This window comes from Ovis canadensis, chromosome 15 (genome assembly GCF_042477335.2).
Source record: "Ovis canadensis isolate MfBH-ARS-UI-01 breed Bighorn chromosome 15, ARS-UI_OviCan_v2, whole genome shotgun sequence".
In the NCBI taxonomy this organism is placed as follows: domain Eukaryota; kingdom Metazoa; phylum Chordata; class Mammalia; order Artiodactyla; family Bovidae; genus Ovis; species Ovis canadensis.
Window position 1 is genome coordinate 26,260,217 of NC_091259.1, and position 15,479 is coordinate 26,275,695.

The window sequence follows — 15,479 nt, forward strand, 5'->3', positions numbered from 1 at the left end:
ACTGCTCTTTGTCCAACCCCATACATGAGCTTTGGGCCCTAACTACTTTGGGTCTTTATTTTCCTTTGAAGGCTTTCAGAAAGATACAAAAAAATTACTAAATAAAATTTATGTGTTTTTCTCCTGTTACTGTGTCTTGTGTCATTGTTCTTAGCCCAGCTGGAAAGAGGGTAGAGGAGAAATTTTACCCTTGCATTCAATCTTGCGTCCCGTTTACTGAGTTTCTTCTAGGTATTAGTAGTGCCTGGGTTTTCAATTTATTTATTTAAGTAAAATCTCATCTCAGAGCATGTTTACTTGTAATTAATAAGCATGTGTGTGTATTTAGTTGCTAAGTCGTGTCCACCAGGCTTCCCTGTCCTTCATTATCTTCACTTTAATAGGTATACAGTTCAATAATGTTATCTACTGTTTTAGGAATCACCTTTTCTTTGCAGTCTTTGAATATTTGTTTTTATTCTTTTCACTGAAGAGCTGTTAAAACTGAGGATCCTATTTGTAGGGCAGAAATAGAGATGCAGACACAGAGAAGGGACTTGTGGACACAGTGAGGGAAGGAGAGGGTGGGATGGATTAAGAGAATAGCATTGAAATATATACATTGCCATGTGTAAAATAGATAGTGGGAAGTCCTTATATAATGCAAGGAGCTTAGTCTGGTGCTTTGTAATGACCTGGATGGGTGGGATGGGAATGGGTGGGAGGCAGCTTCAAGAGGGAGGGGACACATGTATACTTATGGTTGATTCATGTTGTCATACAGCAGAAATCAGCACAACATTGTAAAACAATAATCCTCCAGTTAAAACAAACAAACAAGCTAATGGAAATGTCTTTTTGGACTCATGATAACCCAGATGACCTGAAAAATAAGTTATTTCTTTGGAGTTCTCTTAGTGATAGGTAAGCATGCAGGTGACAAAGCTTACTTTACTTGTTATAAATATTCTAAAAAGTTCAGCCTTCGATTTGGACTTAGCTTTTTCAGCCCTACTTATTGTGTAATAAAATGATAGTCTCCTGAAAGGGTTAGTTCTTGGCCTCCTTGAACAGGAACTATCCTAAGAAATTTTTTGGGACAAATCTGATCACTTTATACTTCCAGAGTATGCCCTTGTCTTTTCCTATATGTGAATTCTAAGCTATTGTAAGCTACTAAGTGTTTTGCAGTATGATTCAAATCTATTTCATGTCCTGTTTCTTGCCAGACTCCCAATTCCTTCCCTACTCACTTTCATCCCTGCCTTCATCTCCACAAAATGACTTAGAATTCTCCAAATGTGGCCTTATACTTTCCCTAGCCTAGCAAATAAGATTCTCCCTGTTTGGAATACCCTATTCTTGTTTCTCTGTATCTGGTGAAATCTGTCTATTTGATGGAAGCCTCTGTCAGAGTTTCTTATCTGAACCTCAGAACTCAATGATTTAAGTGACTGTTTCTCAGTTTTTTAAAGATAGTGTGTGAAAAAAAAATAAAGATGGTGTATGAAAATCATCATTCTAGATATATACAGACAAAGTTAATTTATTACCTTCAATAGATGCTTTAGGATATTAGGAATTAATTTTTCTTTTGAGAGACCTCCTCCGACCCCCCAGCCGCCAAATACATTGGAGAAGGAAATGGCAACCCACTCCAGTGTTCTTGCCTGGAGAATCCCAGGAGCAGAGGAGCCTGGTGGGCTGCTGTCTATGGGGTCACACAGAGTTGGACATGACTAAAGTGACTTAGTAGCAGCAGCAGCCACTAAATACCGTCTAGTCTGAATTTGTTCCTTTCTATTGCTCTTGCACAAATTTTACACTCCTTTGAAACATTTGTCACATTATAATTATTTGTTTGTACATTATATGTTATGTTCCGTTAGCTTTTCTATTTAGCCTGGGCATCTAGAGAACCGAGCCTGTCTTCTAGGACTCGGCACCATGCCTGATATAGCACAGATGGTCAATAAATTTTAGTGAATATAAATAGATACAGATGCTGAGGATTATACTGACTTAAAGTGATTTAGATTTATTTTTTTCAGCACAACTGTAGTCTACATTGTTCATTCCCTTTTCTAATTTATTTTTGTATTTGCTTTCTTTCTTGAGTACCTTAATATTTGCTGCCCTATTTTCTAGTTGATTCTGTATCACAGATTAGAATCTTACTGTTTTTTGTGGATGCTTTGTCTGCCTAAATAGAGTTAAGTGCTCCTAGTGAGGGCTTCCAGGGTGGATCAGTGGTAAAGAATCTGCCTGCAGTACAGGATGCGAATTTGATCCCTCGGTCAAGAAGATTCCCTGGAGAAGGAAACAGCAACCCACTGCAGTATTCTTGCCTGGGAAATCCCATGCACAGAGGAATCTGGGAGGCTGTAGTCCATGGGTTCGTAAAAGAGTTGGACACGATTAGCGACTGAACAACAACAATGAGAACCTATTGGTATAGATTTCTGGAATCTCTAGTGTCAGATTTATAAGAATTGACAGTTATATGAAAAGTTATATGTGGGATGATGTTTTTGCCTACTTTTGTTTGAATATAATGTTGCTTTTCTAGTATTTATAATTTTTGTGTTATCCCATTTTCTTAGTTGATTATGTTCTCTGTACATTATTATATTTACCCTTTAAATGTTTGTTCTGTGAATTGATTTCTCATCCAGGTGGTAAACTAATTTCCCTCCATTCTTTTTGCATCCCTGTATGTAGAGATGGAAATAAATGTGTGCTAAGTCACTGTAGTTGTGTCTGACTCTTTGCAACCTCATGGACTGTAGCCGCTGGGTTCCTCTGTCCATGGGATTCTCCAGTCAAGAATATTGTAGTGGGTTGCCATGCCCTCCTCCAGGGGATTTTCCCCACCCAGGGGAAGGGAATTGAACCCACATCTCTTATGTCTCCTGAATAGGCAGGCAGGTTCTTTACCACTAGCGCCACTTGGGAAATAGATACTTCTTATTATTCAGTGTCATTGTATTAAGTATGTGCTGTGTTCATGAAGAACAGGAAAGTTAATCATTTGAACTGACAGAACCACATAGGAAACAGATACTTCTTATTATTCAGTGTCATTGTATTAAGTATGTGCTGTGTTCATGAAGAACAGGAAAGTTAATCATTTGAACTGACAGAACCACATAGGAAACAGATACTTCTTATTATTCAGTGTCATTGTATTAAGTATGTGCTGTGTTCATGAAGAACAGGAAAGTTAATCATTTGAACTGGCAGAACCACATAGGAAACAGATACTTCTTATTATTCAGTGTCATTGTATTAAGTATGTGCTGTGTTCATGAAGAACAGGAAAGTTAATCATTTGAACTGACAGAACCACATAGGAAACAGATACTTCTTATTATTCAGTGTCATTGTATTAAGTATGTGCTGTGTTCATGAAGAACAGGAAAGTTAATCATTTGAACTGACAGAACACATAGGAAACAGATACTTCTTATTATTCAGTGTCATTGTATTAAGTATGTGCTGTGTTCATGAAGAACAGGAAAGTTAATCATTTGAACTGACAGAACACATAGGAAACAGATACTTCTTATTATTCAGTGTCATTGTATTAAGTATGTGCTGTGTTCATGAAGAACAGGAAAGTTAATCATTTGAACTGACAGAACCACATAGGAAACAGATACTTCTTATTATTCAGTGTCATTGTATTAAGTATGTGCTGTGTTCATGAAGAACAGGAAAGTTAATCATTTGAACTGACAGAACCACATAGGAAACAGATACTTCTTATTATTCAGTGTCATTGTATTAAGTATGTGCTGTGTTCATGAAGAACAGGAAAGTTAATCATTTGAACTGGCAGAACCACATAGGAAACAGATACTTCTTATTATTCAGTGTCATTGTATTAAGTATGTGCTGTGTTCATGAAGAACAGGAAAGTTAATCATTTGAACTGGCAGAACCACATAGGAAACAGATACTTCTTATTATTCAGTGTCATTGTATTAAGTATGTGCTGTGTTCATGAAGAACAGGAAAGTTAATCATTTGAACTGACAGAACCACATAGGAAACAGATACTTCTTATTATTCAGTGTCATTGTATTAAGTATGTGCTGTGTTCATGAAGAACAGGAAAGTTAATCATTTGAACTGACAGAACCACATAGGAAACAGATACTTCTTATTATTCAATGTCATTGTATTAAGTATGTGCTGTGTTCATGAAGAACAGGAAAGTTAATCATTTGAACTGACAGAACACATAGGAAACAGATACTTCTTATTATTCAGTGTCATTGTATTAAGTATGTGCTGTGTTCATGAAGAACAGGAAAGTTAATCATTTGAACTGACAGAACACATAGGAAACAGATACTTCTTATTATTCAGTGTCATTGTATTAAGTATGTGCTGTGTTCATGAAGAACAGGAAAGTTAATCATTTGAACTGACAGAACCACATAGGAAACAGATACTTCTTATTATTCAATGTCATTGTATTAAGTATGTGCTGTGTTCATGAAGAACAGGAAAGTTAATCATTTGAACTGGCAGAACCACATAGGAAACAGATACTTCTTATTATTCAGTGTCATTGTATTAAGTATGTGCTGTGTTCATGAAGAACAGGAAAGTTAATCATTTGAACTGACAGAACCACATAGGAAACAGATACTTCTTATTATTCAATGTCATTGTATTAAGTATGTGCTGTGTTCATGAAGAACAGGAAAGTTAATCATTTGAACTGACAGAACCACATAGGAAACAGATACTTCTTATTATTCAGTGTCATTGTATTAAGTATGTGCTGTGTTCATGAAGAACAGGAAAGTTAATCATTTGAACTGGCAGAACCACATAGGAAACAGATACTTCTTATTATTCAGTGTCATTGTATTAAGTATGTGCTGTGTTCATGAAGAACAGGAAAGTTAATCATTTGAACTGACAGAACCACATAGGAAACAGATACTTCTTATTATTCAATGTCATTGTATTAAGTATGTGCTGTGTTCATGAAGAACAGGAAAGTTAATCATTTGAACTGACAGAACCACATAGGAAACAGATACTTCTTATTATTCAGTGTCATTGTATTAAGTATGTGCTGTGTTCATGAAGAACAGGAAAGTTAATCATTTGAACTGATAGAACACATAGGAAACAGATACTTCTTATTATTCAGTGTCATTGTATTAAGTATGTGCTGTGTTCATGAAGAACAGGAAAGTTAATCATTTGAACTGATAGAACACATAGGAAACAGATACTTCTTATTATTCAGTGTCATTGTATTAAGTATGTGCTGTGTTCATGAAGAACAGGAAAGTTAATCATTTGAACTGGCAGAACCACATAGGAAACAGATACTTCTTATTATTCAATGTCATTGTATTAAGTATGTGCTGTGTTCATGAAGAACAGGAAAGTTAATCATTTGAACTGACAGAACCACATAGGAAACAGATACTTCTTGTTATTCAATGTCATTGTATTAAGTATGTGCTGTGTTCATGAAGAACAGGAAAGTTAATCATTTGAACTGATAGAACACATAGGAAACAGATACTTCTTATTATTCAGTGTCATTGTATTAAGTATGTGCCGTGTTCATGAAGAACAGGAAAGTTAATCATTTGAACTGATAGAACACATAGGAAACAGATACTTCTTATTATTCAGTGTCATTGTATTAAGTATGTGCTGTGTTCATGAAGAACAGGAAAGTTAATCATTTGAACTGACAGAACACATAGGAAACAGATACTTCTTATTATTCAGTGTCATTGTATTAAGTATGTGCTGTGTTCATGAAGAACAGGAAAGTTAATCATTTGAACTGACAGAACACATAGGGCTCTTTTTCAGCCTCTGGAGGATAGTGGCAGTGCAGCTTCGCTTTGTGGGAAAGACCCCGTGGTTGCTAGATTTTGTACTTTGGAATGTCAGAATGCGTTCTTTGAATGCCATAGTGTGATTGTTTTAATTTTTGTGAAGCAGATATTTCACTAGACCATAGTTTTCTGACAGAATTAGAATAAAACAAAAAGTTTATCTTCACATCTCCGTACGTGCCTAGCCACAGAAGATCAAAAGGACACATTCACTATTTTGTTAACTAGTTTCTGTTCTGTTGTGTTGTCTTTCTCCTCTCCTTAAAGCTTGAGATGTGTGCTTTTTTGAGGTCGATTAGAAACATTTTCAAAGTGCCTGAGTTGGCAAAATGTTAAACTATTCCAGGATCACAAGTAGCTTGGCATGTGTAGAGATGACCACATCACTAGCAAACTAAGCTGTCAGATCTGTGAATCCTGACTATATTATGTTTCCTGAACTTATTCTTCACTTTTTATAGTCTCAGTTTTCTCTTGTTTTGAAATATACTAATATTCAGTTCAGTCAGTTCAGTCACTCAGCCATGTCCAACTCTGTGACCCCATGGACTGCAGCACACCCGGCCTTCCTGTCCATCACCAACTCCCAGAATTTACCCAAACTCATGTCCATTGAGTCGGTGATGCCGTTCAACCATCTCATCCTCTGTCGACCCCCTCTCCTTCTGCCCTCAATCTTTCCCAGCCTCAGGGTATTTTCAAATGAGTCAGCTCTTCGCATCAGGTGGCCAAAGTATTGGAGTTTCAGCTTCAACGTCAGTCCTTCTAATGAACACCCAGGAGTGATCTCCTGTAGGATGGACTGGTTGGATCTCCTTGTAGTCCAAGGGACTCTCAAGAGTCTTCTCCAACACCGCAGTTCAAAAGCATCAGTTCTTCTGCGCTCAGCTTTTTTTTATAGTCCACCTCTCACATCCATACATAACTACTGGACAAACCAGAGCCTTGACTAGACGGACTTTTGTTGACAAAGTAATGTCTCTGCTTTTCAATGTGCTGTCTAGGTTGCTCATAACTTTCCTTCCAAGGAGTAAGTGTCTTTTAATTTCATGGCTGCAGTCACCATCTGCAGTGATTTTGGAGCCCCAAAAAGAAAGTCTGCCACTGTTTCCACTGTTTCTGCAACTATTTCCCATGAAGCGATGGGACCAGATGCCATGGTCTTAGTTTTCTGAATGTTGAGCTTTAAGCCCACTTTTTCACTTTCCTCTTTCAATTTTATTAAGAGGCTCTTTAGTTCTTTTTCACTTTCTGCCATAAGGATGGTATCATCTGCATATCTGAGCTTATTGATATTTCTCCTGGCAATCTTGATTCCAGCTTGTGTTTCATCCAGCCCAGCATTTCTCATGATGTATTCTGCATAGAAGTTAAATACGTAGGGTGACAATATACAGCCTTGATGTACTCCTTTCCCTATTTGGAACCAGTCTGTTGTTCCATATCCTGTTCTAACTGTTGCTTCATGACCTGCATACAGATTTCTCAGAAGGTAGGTCAGGTGGTCTGGTATTCCCATCTCTTTCAGAATTTTCCACAGTTTCTTGTGATCCACACAGTCAAAGGCTTTGGCATAGTCAATAAAGCAGAAATAGATGTCTCTCTGGAACTCTCTTGCTTATTCAATGATCCAGAAAATGTTGGCAATTTGATCTCTGGTTCCTCTGCCTTTTCTAAAACCAGCTTGAACATATAGAAGTTCACGGTTCACGTACCGTTGAAGCCTGGCTTGGAGAATTTTGAGCATTACTTTACTAGCGTGTGAGATGAGTGCAATTGTGCGGTAGTTTGAGCATTCTTTGGCATTGCCTCTCTTTGCGATTGGGATGAAAACTGACTTTTTCCATCCTGTGTCCACTGCTGAGTTTTCCAAATTTGCTGGCATATTTGCTTGATATTTCTCCTGGCAATCTTGATTCCAGCTTGTGTTTCAGCATTTTTTGCAGCATTTTCAGCATATTTGCAGCATTTCCACAGCATCATCTTTTAGGATTTGAAATAGCTCAGTTGGAATTCTATCACCTCCACTAGCTTTGTTCATAGTGATGCTTTCTAAGGCCCACTTGACTTCACATTCCAGGATGTCTGGCTCTACGTGAGTAATCACACCATTGTGATTGTCTGGGTCGTGAAGATCTTTAATTATATTAATAATTTTCTGAGTTATTAGGAGGGATTATTTATCCATCCTAATCCCACAGATTTAAAGTGGCTTAAAAAATACTTCTAAATGTAACAAAGTAGAAAACATCAGGCAAAGTATAGATAGAATAGAAATGACCAGCGGGAAATTTAATATACAGGTCATGCAAGGTTTCACATGGTTATTATTATGGATCAGGAATTTGACTCTGAGATCTTAACTGCCGAAATTAAAAGGAAACAGTTTTTCCATACAGAGAGAATTTTCTTCTACTCTAAAGAAACGCAGCTTTTCCTTGCAATTCAACAATTGTCCCACAGTACATAAAAGTATTATAATACATTTTATATGGCAGTTTTCAATACCTATCTTAAGTAAATTGGAGAGATGATGCCAGGGTAAGTTTAGGCACGGAGACTCTGTAGAAACCTATAAGATACTCATACACATTCATAGTTGTGCCTTCCCTCTGTGTGCTGCCCCCACCTCCCCTGAGTGCTTGCATACTTCTCTGAGTTCAGTGGAGCTTACTTAGATTGGCAAGATACAGCAGCTGTTTTCAGACAAAGCAGTGAATTACAACTTACCATTCTTAAAATGGTTAGTTCATTCCAAAGTAAGTTAAAAATCATGCAGATGCTCTGCCTTTAGCTGAAAGAGCCTTACTCATATAAATGCTCATATAAATAACTCATATAAATAACTGATAATAGTATTATTTTGATCAAATCACTCTGTGATAGTTTGTGGTCTTTATTGGGAAGTTTTGACGTCTAGCATCTTAGATTCAGAATTAATGAGGCAAATTATTAGTGAGTTTTATAATATGTTAACTCCAGAAATCTTACTACATGAGTAGAGAGTTAATTGCATTTACTAGAGAAAATTCACATCAGTTCAACCTGTTTACTTGATTAGATTGAAATTAAATATTTTTGAAATTCAGTTCAGTTCAGTTGCTCAGTCGTGTCCTACTCTTTGCAACTCCATGAATCACAGCACGCCAGGCTTTCCTGTCCATCACCAATTCCCAGAGTTCACTCAGACTCACATCCATAGTGTCAGTGATGCCATCCAGCCATCTCATCCTGGGTCATCCTCTTCTCCTCCTGCCCCCAATCCCTCCCAGCATCAGAGTCTTTTCCAGTGAGTCAACTCTTCACATGAGGTGGCCAAAGTACTGGAGTTTCAGCTTTAGCATCATTCCGTCCAAAGAAATCCCAGGGCTGATCTCCTTCAGAATGGACTGGTTGGATCTCCTTGCAGTCCAAGGGACTCTCAAGAGTCTTCTCCAACACCACAGTTCAAAAGCATCAGTTCTTTGGCGCTCAGCTTTCTTCACAGTCCAACTCTCACATCCATACATGACCACTGGAAAAACCATAACCTTGACTAGATGGACCTTTGTTGGCAAAGTAACGTCTCTACTTTTAAATATGTTTGAAATTAGTTTTAGTTAAATCTTTTATTAGGATCGTTGTTGAGTTATTAATGATTCAACCAAATCCTTCAAATTATTGTATGGTATAAATAACTCAAGTTTTTGGAGAAGAGCCAGTTTAGGATATGTTTTAAGTAGACTTGGTCAGTGATAGCATACTAACTTGGAAATAGCCACATTGAGTCCTAAAGATTCATTTCATGTTTCACTAATACTTGTTTCTTTTGAACTTAACCACTTCTGTTCTTACACTGAGGCATTGTTTTGGCATAAGGAAGAAAATAATTTGAGAGATGGAACACAGTTATTATGCATCCTGTCAATATGTTTTCCCTATATAGAGTTGATTTTGGGGTTTCTATGGGGGGGGAATGATTTGGCAGTATGGTGCAATGTTTTTGTAACACATCACTAATCATGAGATGAGTTTGTTTTCTTAGAGCCTTTCCTTTCTTTTTTCTTCCATTGTTGTGATTTTGTTTTCAGATTGTCTTCTTTTATTACTATAACTGTCTTTAGTCTGCATGGCTGTCCTTTTGCTTGCCTGTTTTGTCCTATATGTGCTGTCTCTTTTGTTCCTAGTCTTCCTTGAATCGTGTCACATAACTTTTATTAACCCCCCACCCAATTTTATTTCACCTCTGTCCGTACAAGATTACTATTTCTTTTTCCTAAAGTGACATAAGAAAATTCAGATTTTTTTTCATAGACATATTCAAGGGTAACACTGGAACTTGGAAAAAAGGATTTAGGTTGGGATTTTGACTAATATTAATTGCTTATGCGATTTGAAAGGGCTTCCCTCCTAGCTCAGTCAGTAAACAATCTGCCTGCAATGCAGAAGACATGGGTTCAATTCTAGGATCCGGAAGATCCCCTGGAGAAGGAAATGGCAACCCCATCCAATATTCTTGGCTGGAGAATTCCATGGACAGAGGAACCTTGTGGGCTACAGTCCATGGGGTCACAAGAGTTGGACACGACTGAGTGACTTTCACTACTTCACTACTATGCGATTTGAAAGATGCATTAATTTTTTAGTGAAGAGTAATTTTCTTGGTTTCTATTAGACTGGTGCAAAAGTAATTGCAGTTTTGCATCGTTGAACTCTGCTGTTTGATGTTGGAATACGTTCTTAATGTGGTACTGTTGTACATCATTTTAATGTGCATTTCTCACTTTATGTTTTTTTGCTAATGACTTGCTGTTTAGTTTATATTTATTTTAGAATAGGGAAATGATGTTAGAGAAAAAGCAAATTTGAGCAGTTTCCTTATTTGAGTTCAAAATGGGTCATAAAGCAGCAGAGACAACTCAGCATCAACAACACGTTTGGCCCAGGCACTCCTAGTGAATGTACAGTGCAGTGGTGGTTTAAGAAGTTTTGCAAAGATGACAGCCTTGAAGATAAGAAGCACAGTGGCTGGCCATCAGAAGTTGACAAGGACCAGTTGAGAGGATCTTTGAAGCTGTTCCTCTTACAGCCTCATGAGAAGTTGCTGAAGAACTCAGTGTCAGCCATCCTATGGTCGTTCTCTACTTGAAGCAAACTGGAAAGATGAAAAAGCTTGGTAAGTGGGTGCCTCGTGAGCTGACAGCAAAAAAAAGAAATGTTGTTTTGAGGTGTTGTCTTCTCTTATTTTATGCAACAACAGTGAACCATTTCTTGGTCAGATTGTGATGTGTGATGAAAAGTGGATTTTAAAGGACAACCAGCAACAGCCAGCACAGTGGTTGGACCAAGGGGAAGCTCCACAGCACTTCCTAAAGCCAAACTTGCACCAAATAAAGATCATGGTCACTGATGGTGTACTGCCAGTCTGATCCACTACAGCTTTCTGAATCCCAGGGAAACCATTACATCTGAGAGTATGCTTAGCAGATTAGTGAGATGAACCAAAAACGGCAATGCCTGCAGCCAGCATTGGTCAACAGAAAGGACCCAATTGTTCTCCACAGTGCCCGACTACATGTTGCACAACCAGCATGTCAAAAGTTGAATGAATAGGGCTACGAAGATTTGCTTCATCCTCCATATTCACTTGACTTCTCAGCAACCTCTTCAAACATCTTGACAACGTTTTTCCAGGGAAAACTCTTCCACAACCAGCAGGAGGCAGAAAATGCTTTCCATGCATTTGCCGAATCCTGAAGCATGGATTTTTATGTTACAGAAATAAACAAACTTATTTCTCATTGGCAAAAATGTGTTTAACAGTTCCTATTTTGATTAATAAAGATGTATTTGAGCCTAGTTATAATGATTTAAAATTCAGTCTGAAACTGCAATTACCTTTGCACCAACCAATATTAATGTAATTTATTCTTTTAAATATGCAGAGAAAAGATAGCAATAGGTGTCCCATTGCAACACATGTATACTTTATTTAGTGAATTCTCTATCACAGGATTTGCTCAAGTAGAAACTGCATTTCAGTCTCAGAGAGGTTATAGGCTCCCGCATTTGGAAAGTAAACTAAAGTTTCCTACAAACAATGTTCCAAAAGTTTTTACATCAGTGACACTGTGGAGTTCTGAGAAGAGCATAAGCTTCAGTGTTTGAGATTATAAAATTGAGTTAGATGGGTCTATGTTTAGAACCTGACTCTATCTCTTTTAGCAGGATACTTGTTTAATTTAATTCATTTTGTTTAATTCCTGTGAGATGCAGGAAATACCTTAAAATGAAAGCTGTGAGAAGTAAATGAAATGTAAAACATCTAGCATGGTGTCTGGCAGATGGCATCTGTAATTAGATGCTGCTGCTGCTAAGTCACTTCAGTTGTGTCTGACTTGTGCGACCCCATAGACAGCAGCCCACCAGGCTCCCCCGTCCCTGGGATTCTCCAGGCAAGAACACTGGAGTGGGTTGCCATTTCCTTTTCCAGTGCATGAAAGTGAAAAGTGAAAGCGAAGTCTCTCAGTCGTGTCCGACCCTCAGCGACCCCATGGAGTGCACCCTTCCAGGCTGCTCCATCCATGGGATTTTCCAAGCAAGAGTACTGGAGTGGGGTGCCATTGCCTTCTCCGTCTAATTAGCTACTGTTCTATAAACTTCTCAAAGAAAGGTTTAGTGACCTTCTGATTTACTGGTAAGTCCATCTGGGTTGGCACTTGTCATGTATTGGAACTTAAGACAAATTTCACAGTATCATGGCATGGGTTAAGAAATTGGCTTTATTGGAAACAGGGTACCTCTTATGGGGAAGAGCCAGAATCAGCAAGGAGAAGGTCAGGCATTGATTTCCTGTCATTTTGTTATTCCACACAGAGGGATGCCAGACTTTGACAGTCCGCTCGATATAAAGCGTAGGCAGGTCTCCTGTCCTATATATTATTCTGTCTTATAGAGAACAAGTGGTAGATCAACCTTATCCGTGAATTGTCACACAGACAACTTGGGAATCAGACAGAATATAGTGGACGCCTGTAGTCATCTAAAAGTTCATCTGTCCAGCATGTGGCGACCTGAGGCCCAGGGGAAGTTGGGTTTGCTTTGCTAAGGGAAGAAGCTCTCATTTTGTCTCTCCTGCTGGGAGAAGGGGGTGAAGTAATGTGTCCACCTCACTGGTGTGGCACTCAGAGTGACTCCTGACTACATTTACAGACAAGTTGTGCTCCTTGCATCATAACCAGGGTCAATGAATCCATTTTCTCAATGAGTAAGAGTCAAGTGTGAAATATCATGCTGTTTATGTTGACGTTGGAATAGGTAACAGAAGAATGCCTTTGAGCGTCTTTGAATGAATGTTGCTCTCAACAAAAATTGGTCTCGATTTGGCTAGTGTCAGCTTAGCTTCACAAATTATTGGTTGTCAGGCACTTACTTAAAGAATTAAACAGCCAGTAAGATGAAGTCCATATCCTCAGGGAGTTTGGCATGGTGTCTAAAGAGGAGTAAAATAAACGTAGAAGTACTTTTAAAAAGTATTTATTTATTTATTTGGCTACATCGGGTCTTGGTTGTGACACACGAAGATCTCTCCTTGTGGTGCAGGCTTCTCTATACATAGTTGTGACATGCAGGCTTAGTTTGCTCTACAGCATAGGGGATCTTAGTCCCCCAGCCAGGGATCAGATCTGTGTTCCCTGCCTTAGAAGGCAGATTCCTAACCAGTGGACGGCCAGGAAGTTCCTAGAAGTAGAAGAATTTCTTAAAAGTAGAAGTAGAGTATAACAAAACCATGAAACATAATCACCAGAAGACTGAGGAAGAAAATGAGAAAATGTCTCAAAAGATAGCAAATGTTGAAACTTTTTATTTTCAAAACTGTAATTGGTACTACCAAATGAGGGCTTCCCTGATAGATCAGTTGGTAAAGAATCCGCCTGTAATGCAGGAGACCTTGGTTTGATTCCTGGGTCGGGAAGATCTGCCAGAGAAGGGATAGGCTACCCACTCCAGTATTGTTGGGCTTCCCTTGTGGCTCAGCTGGTAAAGAATCTGCCTGCAATGCAGGAGACCTGGGTTTGATCCCTGGTGTTGGGAAGATCCCCTGGAGAAGGGAAAGGCTACCTATTACAGTATTCTGACCTGGAGAATTTCATGGACTGTCAAAAAGAGTCGAACATGACTGAGTGATTTTCACTACCAAAGAAAGTAATAAACATCTATTAACTTTATAATGCAAAATAATAAAGTATTTTATTATTTTAAAGATGAAAAAGCAAGAAAATACAGCATGAACTTACCTGCATTTTTAAATAGTCCGTGTGATGGATAAATGCCACTTAAACACTTTCAATAGAAAAATAACTTATAAATCAAGTTACAAAAGATTAAAAAGTCTGTGTAATACCAACTTTTAACTATAAATAACTAAAAAAATTGTCCTCTCTTCTGTTTTTGCTGCTCTTTGCCTTTAGGAAGAAATATTACATTGTAAGGCTGCCATCTTTTTGGATGAGGACAGGGATCAAGGTCTTCTTTAATATAACCTCTTCCCATATAAGTCTGAATGGAAGGAAAACCAATTTTCCCGAAATTCTCTCGTGTGTTGGGTGGAATATAGCAAAATTGGTGTCTTGAGTGGGAAACCAACTTTGTTCCTCTTTCTTCTGCTGGAAAATCTGCATAAAAATTTCACGTTTCTTACATGTGTGTCCAAGCAATTTTCTTCTCTCTTCCTTTTTCCAAACTGCCTCAATATGAGGAAAATTTTGTAAGTCAGTCTCTTTTTAAAATATGGCTCCAAAAATGCTTTTTTATTTGACTTTATCTTGTTTTTTTACTAGGAGTGTTAGTTTTTTGGTAATAACAGACAGTTCCTTCTCTTTATCTGCCACCTGGGGGAAGCTATCTGCCAAACAGGATTCATATCATCTTCTAAACTATCATTCATTTTTCTTTCTCCATTTGGACTTTTTCTCCCTTCTCCTCTTCTTCAGTTATACAAGCATAGTTCCACTAACCAGTGTACACTCCACGTCCACTGTTTTTCTTCCTACTAATCTTGACTGACTGCCATCCTTTATATCTACTACAGTAATACCATTTTATACTGAGAAAGGTCTGTTCCTGGATCTATACTCCACTGAATATTTTCAAGGATATAGCTTGTTTCTTTTTTTTTTTTTTTTTTTTGTGGAGACTTTGCTTTAGCAATTCTGTGTGGATTTAACTGAAAAACTGATGCAAGTTTACATGCTTCACAGACTGACCTGGTTTTTATCATTATAGACTCATGAGAATCAGCACCCTTCACATCATCAAAAAGATTATCTCCAAACTTCTGTATGGATGTAGAGGGATTTTAAGTACAGAATTTTCTTCCTTTATTTGTAACAGTGTTTCATTATCTGGAGATTACTCAAGGACTGGAAAAGATACTGCTGTAAACAGGGCTGTTCTGGGGAATCTTTGATTAACCTGCAGCTCACACTCAGGGCCTTACGTCTTGAGGAAGAGCCATTTCAGAATGGGCTTCAGGGCCTCATGGAGAGTCACTTCAATTCAGTCGCTTAGTTGTGTCTGACTCTGCGACCCCATGGACTGCAGCATGCCAGGTTTCCTGTCCATTACCAACTCCCAGAG

General features: G+C 38.1%; 1 protein-coding gene and 1 pseudogene across 1 annotated transcript in view; one reads left to right on the top strand and one right to left on the bottom strand.

The window, feature by feature from the left end:
• Positions 1-15,479, top strand: part of DDX10 (DEAD-box helicase 10) — a 319,725-nt gene that overhangs the window by 142,273 nt on the left and 161,973 nt on the right. The window lies entirely within an intron of this gene.
• LOC138420942 (DNA endonuclease RBBP8-like) lies at positions 14,255-15,358 on the bottom strand (annotated as a pseudogene).